Genomic DNA, 6,000 nt, shown 5'->3' on the forward strand with positions numbered 1-6,000 from the left:
AGGGTTCGGATCCTGGGCGCGGACATGGCACCACTCATCAGGCCATCTTGAGGCGGCGTCCCACATCCCACAACTAGAAGGACCGGCAACTAAGATACACAACTGTGTATGGGGGGGGGTTGGGGAGATAAAGCAGAAAAAAAAAAAAAAGATCAGCAGCAGTTGTTAGCCCAGGTGCCAATCCTTAAAAAAAAAAAAAAGAAGAAAATAGTATATTTCATCTTTTAAGCACAGTTCAGTGCTACGATTTACTCATGTGATATCTTTGTGTTAATTAAAACAGATTCTCTCCTTCAAGACATCTTACTGCCATTGAAATAATAAATTCAATATGTGAATTTAAGTTTACTATAATATGAATAAGGTGCCAGTGTTGTGCAGTACACAACCTGCTCAACTTATGTAGCAGCATTAAGTTGTCACAAAATAAGGGCTAAATACATTGTTGCTATTATCCTCAGTCATCTAAGGGATGTAAGAATGGTAGGAAATTGAGACCCTGGAATTTCACATCAGCTAGTGCACGAGAAAGGAGTTTGTGTCTCCTTGAGACTCCATCCCACACCCCCACCCCTGACTTGATCAATTTTCTGTTTTCGTATATCCAAAATTCCCTTAGTTAAACCATATTTGCTAGTCAGAGAGTACGAACAACATCCCCCAGCTCAACCACCTCATCTCCATGGAGAGAGTCCTGGCAGCTCCTCTGACCTCTCAGATCACATTCTAGGGCTTCCTTTCTGATTTTATCCCCAGCTGTCCTTTGTTTACTATTAAGTTTATCCTTGTAAGCGACTTCAAATCACTTTTATTCAGAAAAAATGGGATATTTAGATAAACACAATAAATACAAATTCCATTTGAAATCAAAAATGGGCAGTTTCACATTTTCGGGAATGGCTGAGCAGAGATACATTCATTTTATAAATTGTGAGACTGTGTTGAGCAGAAAAATACTAAAGAGGTGTGGAGACTCAGCAAGCTTTATGCCATGTCGCTCCTGTACTTTCTGGAAGAGAGATTAGAGGGCAGCAGAAGTGCTTTCCCCTGATTGTTATGAAATGAGCGACACTATCTTTGATACGATCATCTCCCTGCTTTGTAACTCCACGAACCAAAGTCACACCTTTTACGTCTACGAAAACTGCAGAGCTGGGCATATAAATTGTTATTTTGACCCTTTATTTTTGTTAACCCTAAAACCTACTTAGAAAGTAGTATATTAATTATAGACACTTTCTCATCATAACTTTGGAACGTAATTTATTTATATGCATACTTTGTAAGTATACATTTGATCCTCACAGTGAACCTAGAAATTAGATGCAGTTTTATCATCCGTATTCGGAAGGGTGAGATGAGACATACGCTTATACACAGCTACATGCATTTGTGTAAATATAATTATTGTGTTATTACAAATGTATTTATGGTCATAGGCAACATATAAAAAGCCCACATGTCCTCTCCTTGTTGTGCTTTGACTCCATAATAGTGACACATTTAATGGCTATTCAATGGCTATTTGTAATAAGATATCACTTTCATAATATTGTACAATTCGGTTATTTCTAGTATTTTTTAATTTTAATTATAGAGAATGCATCTATAAGCATCTCTCTGTGTTAAATTTTTGGGGCTTCTGTTGAGTTCTAATCATAGAGTAAATTCCTGGAATTAGCTTTCTAGAGTAGAGTGTTTAAATGCCTGTATATCTGTTGTTACATGTTATCTCCTCATCTTCTGAAAACAATACCCCAGTTTACGATGCCAGGCGACGGCGACGTAACTCTGGTCCAGTGGGTGTTGTATCACAGTTACAGTTACTGTGTTAGAGTAAACCTGGTACTGGGAAGTTGTGGTACACGTTTCTTTGATCAATCACAAGGGTGGTTTACCGTTTGCCTTTCTTATGTGAATTGCCTCTTTGTATTCATTTACTTTATCAAAATTCAGCACCAAGCATGAATGGTTCAGTTAAGCTTCGTCTGTGATTGCTAGTTAGTATTTTTCAAGAGTTAATAAGAAAGGAAACAGACAAACAAAACACCCTGTTCCATTGGCACATGTTAGGAATTTCCACAATGCCAGTTGTCTAATTGGCTGGCTTTTCATGGTTAAATATATGGAACAGTGTATTTGTACTGGAGAGCTACTAAAGATCCTTGGAGCAGACCTTATCTGTAGGCATCCCGGATCCATCGACAGCACCACAGTTAGGTTCCTAGGTGCTCAAAATAGAATACCTACGAGTTCAGGTTCTACTCTGGGTGGTACTCTCCCCACAGTCTGCACGCACCACTTTCTGCCCACAGCACTGTTCCAAAACCCCCTCAACTGGGACAGATCTCAGCTTATCACGTCAGCAGGGAGAGCACCCTCCACATCTGCCAAACAAGGTTAGTTTCCCATTCTATGCTCCGCCAACGCTCTGTTCTCTTTTTTTTTTTTATCACACTCGTTCAATACCCACATGTCCCTGGAGAATATTTGCTCGAGGATGGCAGGCATAGAGCTGTCTTCTTCATTCCAGTGTAGGGTCTGTCATCAAACAGGATCTGGATAAGTACTTTTAAAGGCATGGATAAATGGGGAGAGCTGAGGACAGACACCTGGACGACACCGACACTGTTTTCTGCATTGTCAGCTCTGGGCTTTGCTTCTTCACAATAGCTGTGTTTCCCTAAGATGTAGTTTCTGTCCCTCAAATCAGAGCAGACATGGCTCTAGAGCAAAGGAGTTAAAATCCATTCTTCAGCAATGGTTAAGACCAGAGTAAGGCCCAAGACAGAGATGAGAGTCATTCTAGGGAAAGAAATCCTTAGAATTTATCCTCATTTCTAGACACGGGAGCTATTAGTCATTCAGAGTTTTGAAAAGAGACTGCCTGGCAATGGGCCCATCCTCTGGGATAAGCTTACTATCAAACACATCTGAAGAAATTTTCAGAGTTTTAAACCCCTGGAGTGACCTATCCCAGTGAGAAGCGGCCCATCGAGGTGGCTGTCACACTGACCCCTTGATGCCAAAGTGCAAAGTGTCAGGTGGTCTCCAGGAGACCCAGGCTGGCAATAAAGCCATTGTCCAACTCTCACCCTAAAATGTTATATTATTAAATGCTGGCCAAATAGGTTAATAAATTCTCCTTCTCTAGAGATTGTAATGAATAAAAGTGTGTGTAAGTAAACAGAGTTAAATTTAACTTAACACTATGTATATATTCTAGCATTGGTTTATTTTTAATTAGAGGACCAAAGTATTAAGAAACTATCAGAAAGTGTATACTCTTGCTCTTGAATATATTCATTTGCTCTTCACAGAAGAAATGAGTTCCCATTTTAGTTTAATTCTGTACACTGAAAGAGTTGTTCAAGATTTTAAGCAGTCATTTCTCAAGGAAAAGCGAATTCATGAAAGTGGGGCCCCGCGCGGCGTTATAAACAGTGGCCCTGAAAGTGGCTGGTGCTCACTGTGCGCCCTGTGTTGATGGGGAAGCCGGGTGCCCCTGGACCATCAGGCTCTGAAACCCACACGGTGATATCACTTACCGCCTGTGTCGGCTTTCGCTTATTCTTCGCTGTGCAATAAAAGAGACCATTCGAGAAAATATATGGTCTTTTAGCAGTTTGTAAACTTTGGTGGCAATTTTTAATAAACAATAAACCAAGTTTTTTCCAAACAAACTTCTGTTGTTTTTGTTACCTACTTCCCCTAATTCTAGTAATTCTGCTAGAATTGTGACAATAACAAGCATTTTGTATTACAAGTAAAATATTTTTAAATGCATTATAATCTTAATAAATCTTTATATTTTCTGATTCCTTTAGAATTTTCTAAATACTTGCAAATGCCTTATCTCAGTTGATTTTTGTTCAGAAAGTAATTTTATTGATAAGAATGGAGAAGGATTCTGACCCCAAGGGCCTACATGGGAAAGCGGACCCTTAGGGAGGTCAAGAACTTGTCCATAGTCGTTCATGAGATAAAAGCAAAACTGGAGCCAGCAGTGGGGCCAACCCTCGTGTCCTGGGAAGGGCGTGTCCGTCAGACTGGCCTGGACCTGGCCCTGGGTCTGTCACTTACTCGCTCTGTGATCTCTGGTGATAGGGACACTGGGGATATTTAAAGGAATAGTTTCTAATTTCGTTGACAACACAGGTGTCCTCTTAATTGCTCACATGCCAGAATCCCTTCTCTCTTTGTTTCCATATGTCTCATCCTTGTTTTACTTCTCTTTCGATTTATATTTTTCTGTAAACGTGACAATCTATTTTATTTCACAACTTAGATGTTTGTTGTTTGCATTATGTACAACAAGAAAATTGTAGTCTGTCTCTCTTTTTTTTTTAAAGATTGGCCAAGAGCTAACATCTGTTGCCAATCTTCCTCTGTTTTTTTTCTTCTCCCCAAAGCACCCCCCCGTACATAGTTGTACCTTCTAGTTGTGAGTGCCTCTGGTTGTGCTATGTGAGACGACCCCTCAGCATGGCCTGATGGGCAGTGCCATGTCCGCGCCCAGGATCCAAACCAGTTAAACCCTGGGCCTCCAAACCAAAGCATGCAAATAACCACTCGGCCATGGGGCCAGCCATAGTTTGTCCTTTTAAAAGGCTATTCTAGGAGGTGTAACCTCTGCCTCTGGTCCTTCACAAAGCTTCACTCACAGCATCAGCCGGGGTTTCGGTCAGCTCAAAGTTTGATGGGAAAGATTCTCTTCCAATGCTATGCGCTTGTTGGCAGGATTCAGTTCCTTGCAGACCATTGTACTGAGACTCTTTATCTTGCCAACTGTTGGACAAAAGCCTCTCTCAGCTCCTTACAAGAGACATCTCTCCATAAGGCTACTTATTTCATAAAAGGGAGCCCACGAGAGGGGGAGAGAGTGAGAAAGACAGAAGCCACTGCCTTTGGTAACTTAGTGTCAGAAGGGAGATCCTATCACTTTTGCCACATTCTAGTCATTCGAACTGCGTCGCTAGGTCTGGCTCATTCCCAAAGGGGGGAGCCCACAGGCGGATGAATGCTATGAGCAGGGATTACCAGGAGTGACTTCAGCAGTTGTCCACCTCAGACATACGTATTGAAATGAAGAAACAGCGCTGCATTCACATACTGAAGACATAATCATGTATGTGGAAAATGCCACAAAAAGGTCACATGGACTAACAATTGAGTGCGATAGGGTTATAACACACAAGATAAATATACAAAAATTAAATCTATGTCTACATACTAGCAACAACTAGTACTTTTTAAATACCATTTAAAATAGCAAAATATATGAGAAAATTTTTGCAACCTTGGTGTAAGAAACTATTTCTTAGATAGAATACAAAGAACACAAACCGTAAATTTGAAAGTGATAAACTCAATTTCATTTAATTTGAAAACTTCTGCTCTTCAAAAGACACCATTAATAAAATTAAAAGGCAAGCCAACAATAGGAGAAATCTTAACAAGTGTATATTTAATTAAGGTATTTTACCAAATGTACAAAGCAGTCTCTCAGTGCAGTAACAGCAAAAAATACCCACTCAAAATGGTCAGCACATTTGCACACACACTCCACAAAAGGAGACATATCAATGGCCACAAAGCACATGAAAAGATGTGCAAATCATTAACCAGGAAAATCCAAATTAAAACCACAGTATGATACCACCACTCATTTATCAAAACGCATAAAATTTAGAATGACAGTATCACATGCTGTCAAGGATGTGAACCAATTGGAATATACACATAGTGCTGTTAGGAATATACAATGGTAGAATCACTTCAGAAAAGAGTTTGGAAACTTCCTTAAAAAGTTAACTACATACTTAACATACAACCATAAATCGTGCTACTGGCTTTTTAGCTGAGAGTAATTAAATAGCTTAGTCCAGAGGATGAAAAATATTTGTCAACTCAAAGAACTGCACACAACTATTTAGAACTGTTGCATTCATAATTCTCTAAAACTGGAAACAACTTAAATGTACTCCAACTGGTGAAGGA

The sequence above is a fragment of the Equus caballus genome, chromosome 7 (genome assembly GCF_041296265.1).
Source record: "Equus caballus isolate H_3958 breed thoroughbred chromosome 7, TB-T2T, whole genome shotgun sequence".
NCBI lineage: Eukaryota > Metazoa > Chordata > Mammalia > Perissodactyla > Equidae > Equus > Equus caballus.